The 16,790-nt window shown below is 42.7% G+C and overlaps 1 long non-coding RNA gene across 1 annotated transcript; it reads left to right on the top strand.

The window, feature by feature from the left end:
• Positions 1–5,800: 5,800 nt before the first annotated feature.
• Positions 5,801–13,474, top strand: LOC139080006 (uncharacterized). The gene is made up of 2 exons (XR_011534109.1): positions 5,801–5,934; positions 11,379–13,474. It is a non-coding gene; the product is annotated as an uncharacterized lncRNA (long non-coding RNA).
• Positions 13,475–16,790: the final 3,316 nt, after the last annotated feature.

Genomic DNA, 16,790 nt, shown 5'->3' on the forward strand with positions numbered 1-16,790 from the left:
GGCCTCCATGCACGGGCTGACCGGGCATGGGTTGAGATAACCAACTATTCATCAGATGCTCTGAAAGAGGGGTCCACTGATAAACTGGCCCCTGCTGTGTTGTTCAGTGTCTGTAACTCTGAGAGCACAACTGATTTCTCCTATCTCGCTAGAGAAATTCCGTGGTGCAAGAGAAGAGACCTAGCATTGAGCCAGACCCAGCTTTGTAAAAAGTATAATGCAGGACCAGAGGATGTTACGGATCAAAGCATTCATAGATAAAAAAGGAGGAGGCTACCATGCAAGGGAGGAACCAAGCAAAAACTATGCACTTGACTATGCAACTTTCAAAAGAACATTTCTAATCCATCATTGGAACATAGAAGCTACAAAGAGTTATTGAGTATCTGCATTCACGAGGCACTAAGCTAGGGGCTAGCCTCGGAAGCTGCTAAATACTTAAAAGCTGGACTTGGAAGAACGAGGAGGATTGGCCTTCCAGGCCAGGTGATATGGCAGACTAAGAAGGTTTTAACAAAAGTGTTTTAAAATGCATAGATGAGCTCCCAAGAAAGAGAAGTTCTCACTTTCAAAATGCAGAGGAAAGTTTTAAAAAAGCAAACTAGAAAACACATGAGCTGATGTTGTACCTCTCTAGGGGAGAGGCTGGAAGAAAGAGGACTATATAACATGGGGATCTGGGACAATGCTTCTCAAACTCTAATGTGCACATGAATCACCTGGGATCTTGTTAGGAGGAAAATTCCGATGCTATGGGTCTGGGTGGGACTGAGATTCCGCATTTCTAGTAATCTCCAAGGCACTGCTGATGCTGCTGTTTCAAGGACTGCTTTTAGGATCTCAGCAGCACTGGGTTTTAAAGTAAATATTTAGCCTGCATATTCGACCTCAACAAGGCTTTGGGACTGATAGAGATATGGAGCTGGAAACTGGAATTCCTGCACTGAGCTGGGACTCTGATAGAGCTACCAACTCAGGTAAAAGAGAGACAAGAAAAATCCACCCGTCAGTACAAAGATATTACTAGAAAGTTCTTCTGTTCCTGGTTGGACTCCTGGTAAGGAAATAAAGTCTCCCCTGAAACACAGGAACTCTAGGCCTGTATCTTGGATGGATGAAAGCTTCAGATTCACCTGTGTGGTCTAGAAAATCCTAAATTCAGGAATTAACGTAAAAACCTGGTCTTCAGCCAGTGATACCCATAGAGTCCTTGGCAGGAACAGAGGCAGCCATTAGAAGGATGCTCTCAAAATTCATGCCACAAAAACTTTCACACACACACACAGTCTCTTGTGAGCGCCATGGAGTTGATTCCAACTCCTAGTGACCCTGTGTAAAGCAGAATTGAGCCCTGCCCGGTCTTTTTGCACCATCCTCTCACCTTCCAGCTCCATCAGACAATGCTCCGCTGTTATTCACAGGGTTTTCAAGGCCGGTGTTTTTGGAAGTCGGTGGCCAGGTCCTTCTTCCTAGTCTGTCTAGTCTGGAAGCTCCACTGAAACCTGTCCACCATGGATAACCATGCTGGTATTTGAAATACCAGTGGCATAACTTTCAGTATCACAGCAACATGCAGCCACCACAGTATGACAACCAACAGATGGGTGTTGTGGTTGTCTGAGCAGGAAGGAACCCCAGCCACAGTGGTGAGAGCAGTGAATCTTAACCACCAGACCACCAGGGCTGGCTGCACAAACTCTATTAGAGCACAAATGAAAAAATAATGACAAAATACATAAGGAAATAACCCACCATTTGCAAGAATAAGAAGACAAAATAAAATGGACAATTAGACTAGATGGAATAGAACGGCAATCTGAAAGAGAATGTAAAAGAAATACATTTGAAATGATTAAATACAAACCCCAAAAAAGGCAAAACCCCAAGAGAAGAACAGGGCACTATGGAAAAAGAAAAAAAGATTTAACAAAAATTTTTCTAAAAACAAATAAATGTCATCCTTAAGATTAAAATGCAATTTACAGTTTAACTGCAGATTAGCAAAACTGAAGAGAGAATCTGTGGATTGCAAAATAGGTCATTGTAATTTGTAATTGTGAAGTAGATATAAACAGATTACCCATTATGAAGCCAGAGATGTAAAGAGAGAGAAAATATTAAAAAGTATTAAGAGAAATAGAAGATAGAAAAGAAGGACCAATATTTAATTGAAGTTTAAGTTTTGGGAGAATGAAAAGAATTCATATTTGAAGATATGGAGACATCAGTTCCAGGCAAGACAGAGAAAAATAAATCTATACCAACATGACCTGTGGTCAAGCTCCAGAAAACACGCAGTCATACACTCACACAATTTTTTTAAAAAACCAAAAAACTTAAAAGCAGCCAAAGGAAAAAGTGAGAAAGAGAGAAAAAGAAAAAACAGAGAGAGAGAGGGAAGGGAAGAGAAGAGAAAAAACCAAATTATACAAAGGACAACAATTAGCCTGACTGAAGATTTCTCAACAGCTGCAATAGACACTAGAAGACAATGGAATAATATTTCCAACCGATGAGGGAAAATAATCTTAACCTAGAATCTACACAGGGCTAAACTTTTAAACAAAGTAGAGATGAAATAAAGATATAGTCAAAGACTGAGAGAATATACTACTCAATGAAAAGGATGTACTTTAAGAAGGAAACTGAAACCAAATGGAAGAAGTATTGAGATCGGAATCAATGACAACATAACCGTAGGCAGGCGAGATAAGGGTAAGGGAGTTGGAGGGATTTCTGGTGAAAGAAATTGTTGAAATGCACCCACTTTGTCCCTCAGGGAGCTCTCTGCTGGGACGGTGGGATGTCTGCCTGGCTACAGCAGACAGTTCCTCTGGTGGCTAAGGGTGAGATAAAGATAATAAAGGCAGAAGCTCTCTTCTCTTACTCAGCTGCGTTTTTTTATAGTACTTTTCACTACCTGACATTATACACTTTGTTTTATTTGTTTCTCCACTTTTTCTCCTATTGAATTTAAATTCCATGAGAGCAGGGACTTTCCTGTGTTCCTCAGCCTGACACACAGTTGGGGCTCAAGTATTATTGAACACAACAAAGGGAACCAGGCTGTGCAGAAAGGCTTGCAGTGTGTGGAGTTGAGACTTTCTTCTCTGGGAAACAGGTGGTATGGGGTAGAGATTAGCATGTTCGAGCATCTACGCAGTTGTGGGATACACACGACTCATGTTATCTCATTTTATATGGGCTGTGGAATAACAAAAGCCATATGCTTGTGATCAAAATGAATTGGTCTTTCAATCTGATTTAAAATATAAGCTGAACATTTTTTCATCTCATTTTACTGCCTGTTTCCAAGGGAGACAAAGGCTATGATCTTATGTCCAGTGTAATATCATATGTCCAACTGAGGCAGTAGAGATAAGATCCTGCTCTGTGTTCTTAGGTAAAGCTTTCACACTCTGAATATATCCACATGCCATACCGCTTAATCATCTAGTAATTCCAGTTTTCTAACACCTACCTATGTGGACCCCAGGCTACAGGAACCCTGAAATTCCGGTTCTAACAATGAATCACTGAAAGTCAGAAGGCCCCATCTTGAGCTCGCAGCCAGCCCCACCTCCTTGTCAGCAGGCTCCCCCATGCTGTGTGTTCTCAGCTGCACCGTGAGGACACCCTCCTTAGGCCCTCTCAGGCTCACTGCTGTAGAGATGTCAAAGCTAGGCAGCCTCCAGTTCTCACCATCCGTGCCCACCCTGTCCCCACCAGCAGCCCTGCAGCCACTGGATGCGCACCGACCAGAATGGTTCTTCTAATGAATGGTTTTGGACACTGTGTCCTCACGCAAGGTCCTGATGGCATGAGGTGACCCTGTAAACACAGAACAGAGGGCAAAGAGCAAAAACGATTTCCCTTCCTCACCTACAGCCAGCACAAAAATGGAGAAGATCTTTTGGAGAACAGCCTTTTGTAGCCAGTCAGCCACGCAGAAAATTCACTACTTACACATCTACAGGATGAAGAAACAATCAGAATCATCCTGATTGAGCAGCACACAAAGCATGGCCCCACGCCCTGCCCCGATACACATGTTCTCGCCTTCTCTGATGGAATCCCATTTGTGGTCCATTGCATGCATTCCTCAGCACCTGCAATCTCATCTTCTCCACTTGCTTCCTTCCTGGGGTTGACACAAGCTCAAAACCACACAAACAAACACACAGAATCTTCTTCTCGTCTTCTCTTTACCATCTTCTTTCTCTGCTTTCTTACTTGCCTTAAACCCCTGCCAAAATGGCCTCTGCTTCTAAACATCTGAATTGCTCTCCTGACAGCCCCCAATAGCAGCCCAGTCATCTTACCTAATGGCCTTTTCTTAGTCCTTTTAATGTAGCTGTTTGTCTTTTCTCCTAAATAGTAAGCTCCTTAAGTACAAGGAGCACATGTTGGTCTTCCTTGCTAACCCAGAGCTTTATACATAGTAGGTACTCAATAATTGCTAGAAGGAAGGGAGGGAGGGAAAGAGGGACTGGTTTGGGAAATGATGTCATTGCCTATAGTATTCTTGCAAAGGAGCGAATCTCTGACCTTATGGACCTCGGAGAACTTTTAAAGGATCTGCTTTCAGACAAGTCTGAGGATGTGAAAGCAATGCGGTTTCCAGTTCTGTTATCTCATCGTTCCTAGGTTGATTCAACTGGCTGAAGAGCAACTGTCCTTTTTCCTCCCTCACTAAGTGTATTCGTATAAGAGGTCCTGCTGTCGCTCTCGGCCACTCTTCTTGTCTATAATTCACCCGGCCTTGTAACACAGGTCATAGCAGATTCTACTGTATCTGGCAAAGAAGGGAAATGTTAGCTGGAATGTTCTTCCATGTTCTCAAGAAAGTGAGAAATTGGCAAGCACCTAATGTATTCTCAGCATTGAGTGGAGTGAATGGGAAAAGGTAGGTAGAAGACACAGACACTCTCGTTTTGACAACATTAAAACCACAAAATAATTTATGAACCCTATAGAAAACTGTTAATCAGCACAGGAATCACCTAGACGGGCGAGAACATGGTTGATAGGAGAACCCCACGGAGGGGGTGGGGTTGGAAGCTTGTCCTTGTGCAATGTGGATGTGGTAGCAATTTCCTGAGAACCTTGGGTCTCAGGTCTGTGGCAGGCAAACTGGAGTGGAGTTGACACACACACCGAAAGGGGCTGACATGTATGGCTGGCTCTGGTGATAAGAGTGGTTATATTTAGTCCTGAGCTCAAGTTAAACATGGGGCCGCCTGAAATATGCATGAAGAGAGCGCCAAGAACAAACACAAGCGCACAGCCAGTAAAAATAAAAGAGCAAAGTACGAGACTCCAAAGAATAAATATGCACAGGCTCCAGGCCGAGATAGGATGGGGCAGGTGGAGCTGGTCACTGTGGCCTGGTCCACAGAAATGGGGTCCACCGCACGGGGGCCTTTCCCACTATTAAATGCTCACGGCACCTACAATGAATCATCCAGAACGTGCCTTCATTCACCATCTGCTCCTCAGCCGCTTCACTTACTGACAGCAGCCCTCGCTTAAGAAAAGGCCATGAAACCTCGGAAAAGTCACAATTTCCCTGGGCCCCAGTTTCTTCATCTGTAAAATGAGGGGTTTGAGCCACATAATACCCAAATTCCCCGCTGGCTTTAGGAGTTTTCCAGCTCCGCTTGCTAACTGCCTGGGAAGACCAAAAGACACCTCCTTTGTTTTCAAAACACTGTTGACATAGTGACCCGACTGACTGTTATCTTTATCATGTCCTCTAAGAGATCAATTGAGCAAAGAACACTCTTTTTTTTTTTTTCAGGGCTAGAGTTGATCCACTTTAAAGTTTAACAGTTAAACCACTAAAGGAAAATGTTACGCTGTGTAGCAGCACCCCACTGGGCTGGCAGCCTGCAGGGCACCTTCTGGCAAACCAGAAAAAGGAGCCCCCTCCAGGTAGGTTCTGAGGGCCCTCAGAGGGGTGAGGGGAGGTCAGGCTGCATTTCCCCACCACCACGCCCCCTCTCCCCACGGCTGGCACTGCTGTCCAGGGAGAACCTGCACGGTTGTCTGCAGCGTCTGCAGCCATGGGTGAAAGTCAGGGAAGTTCATATCCTTGATTCCTGAGTCTTTTCCCTGCTTACCTCATATCATCTTCATCTCCACCCTAGGACTCTTCTGCTTTCTTCTTCATGCACCAAACGTTCTCTCGGATGTGTGTATTTAGTGTGGTAACCTGCAAATTCACAAAACCCTGCAGTTTCTCATTCTCTACTTAGGGGCTCACCCCTAGTGGGTATTCAATAAATGTTGTCGAGTGAATAAATGAATGAAGAACAGTCTCACGGTGGTTCTGAACTGTTTTAGAATCATGGATTGCTTTGAAACCTGATGGAAGCCAAGGACATTTTCTCGCCAAAATGTACATGAACAAACATGCAAAATCTTGCCTACGGTTCGGGAGGGATTACCAACCTCTAGCTGCAAGGGCTTCAGATATTAAGCTAGGATGAAAAAGTTTGAGTCCTTTAAAAAAAAGAGAAGTGGAAAAAGGAACTAGGAACTGACACTCACCAAGAGCCTAAGGCTTTGACTTGTAATCTTCTTTAATCCTTAAAACCACTCTCTAAAATAGATATTACTGTCTCCGCTCCACAGATGAGGAAAACAAAGTTTAAATAGCTTTCCCCCTGCAAACTATCAGACTGCGTAGCCAACCCAAGTCTCTTACTCCCAAACTCGTGTTCTTTCTGCTGTATCAGTCTGCCTCCAAATAGTATAGATCCTCGGGATTCCTCACACAGTCATTCCCATTGATTGCATTTTGATGGATGAGGCCCTCTAAAGAACTATGATCTAAGCCTAGTAAAAAAGAAATACATTTTAAATATAGTCCTACATTTGGATTAGACAACTTTATAAATGATTTCTATAGAGTTCTAGAGAAATCTATAAAATGATTTCTAAACTGTAACTTGCACATAATATTTTGCTTGAATTCTTAGACTAACGGGTAAAAAAAAATGAAAGCAACATCTCAGCGAAACAGAACCCCGCCTCGGAGGCACAGAACGTTGTGCTGTCCCCCTTCCCAGCCTGAGAAGAAAGCAAAGCACAAGACAAGTGTCTTGACTTTAGCATCCGTAGCTCAACCTTACTCACACTGTGGTTCTGAATATAAACTTTGGGGTCAGAAAGGCCTAGGTTTGAGTTTTGGCTTCTTTGCTGGTAGATAAGAGATCTTGGGAAGTTACTTAATTTCAAAAAGTCTCAGTTGCTTCATCTATAAATGAGGATAATCATAAGCCCATCTCAGGGTGTTTGTCAGAGGGATTAAGGAGTAATGCATTTAAAATTCGTAGCACAACGCCCTGCATGTGGGAAATGTATAATAAATGTTAGCTATTATTTTCTTGCTTCACCATCTTTGTCTATGTCTACATTATTCCCCAATGAGCTGACATGAACAGAATGATGGCCCTGAGTCAAAGGGACCTGGCAGTTCCTTAGAAAATTAAACATAAATTTACCATACAACGGAGAAATTCCACTCCTAGTTGTCTACCCAAAAGAAATGAAAACATATGTCCACATAAATACTTGTAGGCAAAGGTTCATAGCAACACTATTATAATAGCCCCAAAGTGGAAACCAACCAAAGGTCCATCAACAGGTGTTTGGATAAACAGACTGATACATCATACAACGGAATACTATTCAGCAGAAAAAGCAGGAGCTTTTTTTTTTTTTGTGTGCAGGCTACAACATGAAGGAATCTCAAAATAAATACGCTGAATGACAGAAGCCACACACAGAAAAGAATATATATTGCATGATTATTTATATAAAATTCCAGAAAATTCAAACTAATCAGTAGTGTTGCAGATCAGCTGTTGCTTAGGGCAGGGGTAGGAGAAGGAGGAAGCACGAGAAAACTTTTGGGGTTGATGAATATGCTCACTCTATTGTCATGATGGTCTTATGGGTACATACCTATGTCAAAACTTATCAAGTTGTATATTTTGAATAAGTGCAGTTTATTGTATGTTAATTATACCCCAATAAAGCTGGTTAAAAAATGTTTTAAAACTATAATGGCTTTCATTACTTTTAGAATAATATCCATCCTCTTTATGATGTATTACATATTATTTTCCTTTTTTTCTTGAAATCTCCCTTCTCTCTTATTAAATGGTAAATTTCTTCTTGGGAGAGGCCAAGTTTGGTTCACCATTGGATCCCAGTACACAATACAGTGCCTGGTACAAAGGCAAATTGTTAATGAATGAATAAGGAATAGAAAATTGTTAAAGGCCAGAGAGTAATACGGAAAATACGTACTATCCTATACTATATTACACCAGAGAGAGAGAAAGAGCAGTGGGATTGAATTGTCACAAAAGCCTTCACAGGAAGGTAAAGCACAGTGTCCTGAAGGGTAGTGAGAGTATAAAAAGGGAGCCTGCAGAGAAAGTGACAGCTGGAGCAAAAGTAAAGATATGATGGGGACGTGAGTTTGTTTGGGACTTAGGTACGAAAAGTTGGCTCATCTAGATAGTGAAAAGCCTGAATTCCCCATCCCAGAGGCAGTATTTAGGACACGCGGGATGGACTGGTGAGACTGAAGGAAAGAGTGCTAGTGAGGAAGTCCGATGGAGAATGGCGATAGACAGGAAGTGATAGACATTTCAAGGACAAACCTTGAAGGACTTTGGATTCACTTAGGACTCTTCCCACAGTCATCCTGAAAGGTACCATGAAAGTCAATCCACTGGACCGACTTCCCAGGCCAGCTCCAGGCCACCACCCTGCCCTCCTCATCACCTTCATGGTAATACATTACACAACCCAGCAGTGATATTGTCCAAGAGCTTCCACATGTGTTTTCCCTGGGATTACCCCATGCAAGAAGAAGGCAATTGCCTCGGGGTGCTTGGCCTTGGTTTGGGGCTTCAGAAAAAGCCAGTCCATTGAGAACCAAGTGTGGGTGTCTTTAGACACACTTGTTCCGTCGCTTCACTTTCCACATCCTCTAAGGCCCTTGGAATCCAGCATCTCTTCTAAACTCAGCAGGAAGTAGTCAAAGGGCCTGCCTTTGTTGTGAAGGGAGCAGAGAGGAACTCTCTTTCAAAGCAACTGAAAAGGTACTGTTTACCTTTCATTCAACGCTAAAGCCAAATAGAATGTGTTTGTTCTCTGCTGAATGCAGACGGATGGAGAGTTTGTATTTGGACCTCATGAATGGGGCAGAGTAAATGTTCTCTCTGCCTCAGGTCCACAGCAGGACATTTAGATAGTGCTTAAAGTTTACCAAGTACTTTCACAGACATTCTCTCATTTGATCCCCAGGTCAGCTCTGTGATGAAAGTGGGGATACTATGGTTTCCATATCACAGATGACCCAATGCCCTGGAGCTAGGAGGCAGGGGCTCAATTGATGTTTTCTTAATAAGGTTATGAAGGCTAAGCGACTTGCCCAGGTCACAGAGCTAGGTTAATCAATGGTCTCCTCCTGCCCCCATAGATGATCCTTAAACACAGAGCAAATCTCTACTGCACACAGCTGTTCCGTGGATTTGGGTATCCCTTGGTCACAGGCCCTGTATTTGCAATGCTGTCACTCCTTGCCAGCACACAGGGAGATAAGAAATAATAAGGAGTACCGATTATTGAACACACATAAAGTGCCAGATGCTTCCATTCGGCATCTCATTTAATCTTCACAACAACTCTAAGGAGTAGGTTATGTTCTCTTCTTCTTGCAGATGATGAATGTAGGGTTCAGAAGGGTGAACTAACTTACCCAAAGTCGCTAGCTGTGCAAACAGCCAAGAAGGAAGACTCAGGATTCAAACCAGACCTTCAGGTTCTAAGTCCTCTTCTCTTTCCATGTGCCACGATGGCTTTTAATCTTGGAATTCTCTTAGGGTCTGTCCTATCATCCATCACCCCATTCCAGGTGCCCCACCCCACCGTCATAATGCATACACACACTAGGGGATTACAAGTGTTTTAAAGCAAGAAAAATCTCCCCAACCTTAATATCTGGTTGAGTCTTTAAATTTAGCAAAACACTTCAGGGCTTCCTGTCTTCCTCTCAGATTGCCATTGTTAAACATTAAGGAAAGGCCAGTCTTGTATGAGCTGAAATAGCTAGTAATGCCCAAAACAATGAACCCCAACAGGAACTCACATTGTAAAACAGACCCAATAATGGGAAACACATTTATGTTCCCCAACTACCACAAAGAGAACAGAGAAAAGGAGATGTGGTTTTTGTTCGGAACAGCTGGGTTTCTGGAAACTCATCATCCATCAAAACACTGGACAGAAAAAGCGAGCGAAGGCAGGCCCTCCCTCGTGGTCAGAGTGAACAGGTAGGGCAGACGGTGGGAGGGGTTTTGCCTCATCAAAGAGGTTCACAGACTGAAGAGCTTGAGAGACTCGGTGCTCACAGCAACTGCAGAGAGAGGGGTTGCTGGGCAAATATCAGCCCTTAGCTCTTGTAGAGAGGCCCCTGGGATGTTGCCTAACTCAGCACTTAGAATGGGGGTGAGATCCTCTGCCATCGGAAACTCAACTGGCTGCTTGGACTCGTTATGAGAGTCCACAGCGATCCTCAATGTCCATAATGTAATTGGCTATTATTTTAGGAATTGGAGCTTGTCAAGAAATATCCCAGCTCATTTTTCCATTTTCCTTAATGCCTCGTCCGCTATTTGTAATATTCTCTGGCAAAGCTTTTAAATTGCCAATAATTGCTACTGTCATTGTCATTATTAAACAGTTAACTTATAATAAGTATTAATAATTGTTGAAGCTAGCTGATGGGTATGTGGAGTACCATAATTTTAAAAGAGGTTTTTTTCTGCATTTGAATGATAAATAATATTTAAAACTCATTAGCATCCTCCCTTAAAACTTAAGGAAAAATATCTGTCTTTCAAAAAAATAATTATTTTTAAAGTCTTAAGTTGTTTTATAAACTTTTTTTTTTTGGTGAGGAAGATTGGCCCTGAGCTAACATCTGTTGCCAATCTTTCTCTTTTTGCTTGAGGAAGATTGTCACTGAGCTAACATCTGTGCCAATTTTCCTCTATTTTGTATGTGGGATGTGGCCACAGCATGGCTTGATGAGAAGTGTGTAGGCTTGCGCCTAGGATCTGAACCAGCGAACCCCAGGCCACCAAAGCAGAGCATGCAAACTTAACCACTATACCACCAAGCCGGCCCCCAAACATTCTTTATATGGATGTTGTGCCTTTTCGTTTTGTAGCCCCCTGATGTCCTTGTATCTGTATCTGACACTCAGCAAATGTCTTCTGGTAGATTACGCTCTCTAGAACACTCAAGAACTTACGTTCTGTTTCCTTAAATGTGTGCTTTGCTCTATTGGCCAGATGTGATAGTCTCCTGACTGCTGGTGAGAGGTGAATCCAGATCTGTTTTCTGACGGATTGGCGTTGGCACACTCGTAATAGCCACTCGGTACCCACTGGTTTCTCCATGACGACTTCAAAGAACGATGAGATCCTGGATCTTCAGAACTATGGGGGCAACATCGCAGGACTTCCCTTGTTAAACGTGCGGTGGCCCATTGTACTCACAGCAGAGATGAGGCAAACTTCAAGTAGCACCAAATGCCATTTTCTCAGAATCCACAAGGCTGTAGAAATTTTCAAGTTCTAGCTGATCCAATCCTGTCACTTCCAGGGCCCAACTCATGAGTGTCTGCTCTGACGATGCACAATTGCCCAAGCTGAAAGTGAACAAGTGTGGAATAGATAAGTATCTAAACTGGAATGAAGAAGTAAATGAGGCTATTGACCCTGAAAAACGGAAGAAATTCTGTGAAATCTTAAACCACATTTCATACACTTTTCAACTGGCCCATTTGCTAGTTGCATGCATATGTAGCTATGATTATTGCCAAAAAATATACTGATACATGAAACATCATTCTACCATCAAATGCAAAGGCAATGCCACAAATGTACTTAATGCATAACTGTGGTGACCAGCAGCAGACATACATGTCTCACAGCAATGCTGTGGGGTTCGAGGAAGACTCTGTCATGCCATCAGTGTCCGGAGCAGGCCAAACTGGCCTTCACTGTGTTTGTGTCCCCTCAAAAACATTATACATTGTCTGTGTGTATATTTCTTACAAGCTGAATTGTGTCCCCTAACAATTCATGTGTTGAAGTCCTGACTCCCCAATACCTCGGAAGGTGACCTTATTTAGAAATAGAGTTGTTGCAGATGTAATTAAGATGAGGTCATACTGGGAGAGGGCGGGACCCTAATGCAATAGGACTGGTGTCCTCATAAAAAGGAGAAATGTGGAGACAGATTCACACACAAGGAAAACACCATGTGAACGTGAAGGAGGAGATCGGGGTGATGCATCGACAAGCCCAAGGACGCCAGAGTGCCAGCTAACCACCAGGAGCTGGGAGGGGCCCGGGCCAGCTGTCCCCCTGGCAGCCTCGGAAGGAACCAACCCTACTGATACCTTGAACTTGGACTTCTAACCTCCAGAACTGTGAGAAAATAAATTTCTGTTAAGTCACCCAGCTTGTATTACCTTGTTGCAGTGACCCTAGCAAACTAATACAAAATACGTCTATAAATCTATAAAGAACTCGAAACGTGAGGAAATACAAATTTGAATCTAGTTCCAGTGGCAGACCACTGCCCACAGCCCTGGCTCCTTATTGCTTCTAGAACTTCCAGCTCACAGCTGTCAAATTTAGCCTAATAAAGTGATAAGTGTGGGAAGGACTAAAGGAAAAAATTGTTCATGTGGTACCAAGTAATCTTCAGTTAAGTCTCGTATCTGTTTACCCACGGCAAGAGCAAATCTTAGTTCAAGTAATTACTAACATCATCATCTACTTGACCAATTAACCAATACTATGCTATGTGGATATACTACAAATAGGATATTTGCTTGTTCCAGCCCAGACTCAGGTGAACCTGACCACTGGCCATAGGGACAATGGTGTAGATAGGAAGATTCTGAACAGAATGAGAAGCCAATACCCTTCCACCTCCTCTCCAGTAAGAGTTTTCACAGCACCATGGGAATTCAGCATGAGAACACAAACACACACTTCAACGGAAGTTCAGAGGGCTCTTTCCAATATCGGAAGTGAACACTTTATCCTTTTAGGTGTATTTAGGAATGCCTTTCTCTTTAAAATTTGTGTACGGACTCTGAAATACCATTGTAAATCTAAAAACCTGTATTTGACTCTCAAATGAACATTTAACATTTTTGGGACCTTGGAGAGTTTGTTCCTAAGCACTGTCATATACAAACCAGACAAATATTTCCCCTTGGGATTCTTGTGAAAAATCTCATAACATTAGATCTTGACCTAAGAACCAATGTCAAATTTATTTTCCCTGATGGATTCATTTATAGAAAGACAAGGTTCCAACTTCAGCATTTGGCATTTAAAGGCAAAATTAAAGGAACTCTTTTATTTGAGTACAAGACCACCAAGTAATAGCAAGCACTCTGACTTTCTTAGGGTGGTGTTTTCCAACTTTCCTCTGTGTGTGGATTTAGTGGGATGATGGAGAAGGTTGGTGGGGAGATAAAACTCCTTTTCTGGGTATTCTAGAATGAAAGCATATAGGCTTATAATTGGCCTGCTGTGCTATTTGAAACTTACACATGAGGAAAATAGGGGAGCATATATGTATAAATATAAAAGTCCTTGATTTGGGAAAAAATTTATTATTTACAGATGATTTGTGCTCTTTGCTGAATTCTGAACTTGAATAGTCTTCCACTCCCTAAACGCTGAGTATTGGAAAGCAAAATTACATATTATTAATGAAATTTTACAACGCAGAAACAAAAATTACCCTTAATTTCACCACTCAGAAACAGCATGGAATATTTCTTTTCTATATTATTCTCATCCCAACCTTCTTGAACTGCAATTATACCAAAAAGTTAGCTTTTTTTTTCTGTATGTTTCTTCCACTAACCATTACTTTGGAATTATTTTCTTATTTCACTTTCTCGTTTTCTTTTCGAAAGCTCACTCTATAACTGATGACAATAGTCGTACGTACCTACAGAGAAGGACCGGGGTCTGAGGTGAGATGGAGACTTCCTTCTTCTTTTTTATACTATTTAAACTTTCAAACAACGTACATGTATATCTTTTCAATCTAGAAAATGCATATGTCTAAAATATCACCTTCACTGGCTGTGTAAGTATATCCTATGGATATACTTAATATATTTAGATATTTCCCATCCTCGGTCATATTCATTTTTCCCAATATTTTACTATAATGCTACAAGTGAGTACCCTTAACATACATGCTCATCTGCCTTACTGATTATTTCCTTTGGCTGGATTCCTAGAACTAGAATTATTGGATCAACGAGTGGAAACTTTTAAAGTCTTTTACATAGTCAGGCAAATTGTTTTCTAAAAGTTGGCATTAATGTGACCTCCCACCAGCAAAATACGCTTGAGCACACCTCACTTGTCCTCTCACTGCTCCACTACCCACCTTTCCTCTCTCTCAAAATACAAGGAGGAGGATGAAGCAGTTAATTTCTGGATAATTGGGTCAAGCAAGTGTCTTGAGTCCTTGGATTCGGTTTGCTTACAAAGAGGAGGTGGGATTTTCATCACCCACTCTTTAATGTTGCACATGCACACATGTGCATGTGGGAAATGTGATGTAGAGTGAGACTGATGCCAATTCAAAAAAAATATGCTAGTTGTGATCTCATCTTGCCGTCAGTCATCCTTCCTTTGAAAGTGGCCCACCCTCTTTTCCGTCAGTCTTGTCAGAAGACGTTCTCGTGGGTCCTTCAGGGAACCTCTCTCATGGCTCACATTCACATCACCTTTCTCTGGATCTTATTTGCATTCCCACCAGCAAAATGCACCTGAACCTGAATCTCACCACGTCTCTTATTTCTTCACCAAACAGCTAAGTGGACTCTCCTACCTAATCCCCCTGTTCTTCTTAGTGGTGTAAAACAAACAACAAAAAGCCAAGGGATTGCTTTGGCTACCCAGACCTGGTCGTCTTGTGCTGCTAGTGAAGAAGAGGTGGACAACAAAAAAGGATTGAATTCTGTGGGCTCTTGGTAGGACTTACAGTGACTAGAAGAAGAAAAAAATCTGATCTTCCCAGAGCTCTGAAAGCAGAACTGAGTCCTCACCCAGAGTCAGTGTGGCCGCTCTCTCTGTCTCCTCCTCACGAGGAAATGTGAGCACTTTCTCACCCTGAATTTTACCACACCTGGAGAGCCATGGTGAACTACCAAAGGTCCATGGAACGTGCTTTACAAACTCCTGCATCAAAGTCTTTCTCAGAAAAGAAAAATGAAGGTAAATTTCCCCTGTGGAAGAAGATCCAGGCTCCATGCTTGTGGCCACTGTGGTCCCGAAGATGAGAATAATCTGGAATACCCCTGGATCAATTCTACTCTCTTTCCGTGTGTTTTACAGACAATGAAGAAGCACAGGTCAAAGAAACGCAGCAGAGGAGAAAAATGAGAATGAGGTAGAACTGGATTATTCCCATTGTACATCTGAGGAAACTGAGACTTAGTGACACTAAATAACTTGACAAATGCCATCCAGTTGGGAAGTGATTGAACTGCAGTTCAATCCTAAATGTGGCTAATTCTGAAGTCGAGGCCACTCCACTCCACTGCACTCCACGTGCTGACCTTGGGGACTAGGAACGAATGCAATCTCGCACATTAGGGTAGAGGACAGAAGGAACACCTGTTAACTCACCTGCATGACCTCGCCAGGGAATGTGCCCAGTCTGTTTTGGGGAGATGCTCCCCTTCACACATCCCCAACAGGGCACTCTAGCACACTAAGATCCAAGGGGAATCATGTGACTGTGAGCAGTGTGACAGATTCCCTGAAATTACCCATGAGAATGTCTCCCGGCTCACCTGTAGCAAAGAAGGGGTGCTACTTTCAAATGAAGGATGACAGGCAGCAAGATGAGACCACAACTTTCATTTGTTGAACTGGCATTAGTCCTGCTTTGCACTATCTCGCCCACCACTTACAAGTGTGTGCATGTGCAACAAAAAGAGAGAGATTCAGTGTTAATCTCCCAGCAGTCTACACAGACTTCCGCTTTCATCACGTCACATTTCCTTTCCACACCACTGTGGTTTGCTGGTCCCCACTTCTGATCCCTTTCCTCTTTCACTCTTCATAAAAATGATGGCAGGAGCTTTAGTGGAACGGGCACAATTGGGCTAATGGGATACCATAAATGCAACTGCAGCAATATTAATTAGTTCAATGTTCAGTAATAGTTGAAGTGGGAAATTAAGTCACTGAATGGCTAATTTGGCCTGAATTATTCAGATAACACTTTGTTTCATTTTACTTACAGAGGTTCAGACACAGAACAAATGCATGCACTGAGATAAATGCAGAGAAGAGAAGGTGTCACCTGAAATGAGCTCTGCTTTCTTGAGGGTTGGAAGACCTCCTCTGAGTACTGACCCCACCCTGCTGAGCTCATAGGCCCTCCTGGCCAGGAGAGCCAGGGGTCAGCAAGAGTTTCCCAAGTAATCTCTCAAGAGAACACATACCATGGAGTGAATCAGAAATGCACCTCCATGTACCTGTGCAAGTACTAGCCAGTCTTCCCAAGTCTGCCAGGAATAGAGTGACCAACTTGTCCCAGTTTGCCTGGGATTTTCCCAGTTGAGTGTTGAAAGTCTCACATCCTCAGAAATCACTCAGTGCCAAGTGAACTGGGCTGGTTGGTCATCCTAGCCAGGAAAGGAG

This window comes from Equus przewalskii, chromosome 28 (assembly GCF_037783145.1).
Source record: "Equus przewalskii isolate Varuska chromosome 28, EquPr2, whole genome shotgun sequence".
In the NCBI taxonomy this organism is placed as follows: domain Eukaryota; kingdom Metazoa; phylum Chordata; class Mammalia; order Perissodactyla; family Equidae; genus Equus; species Equus przewalskii.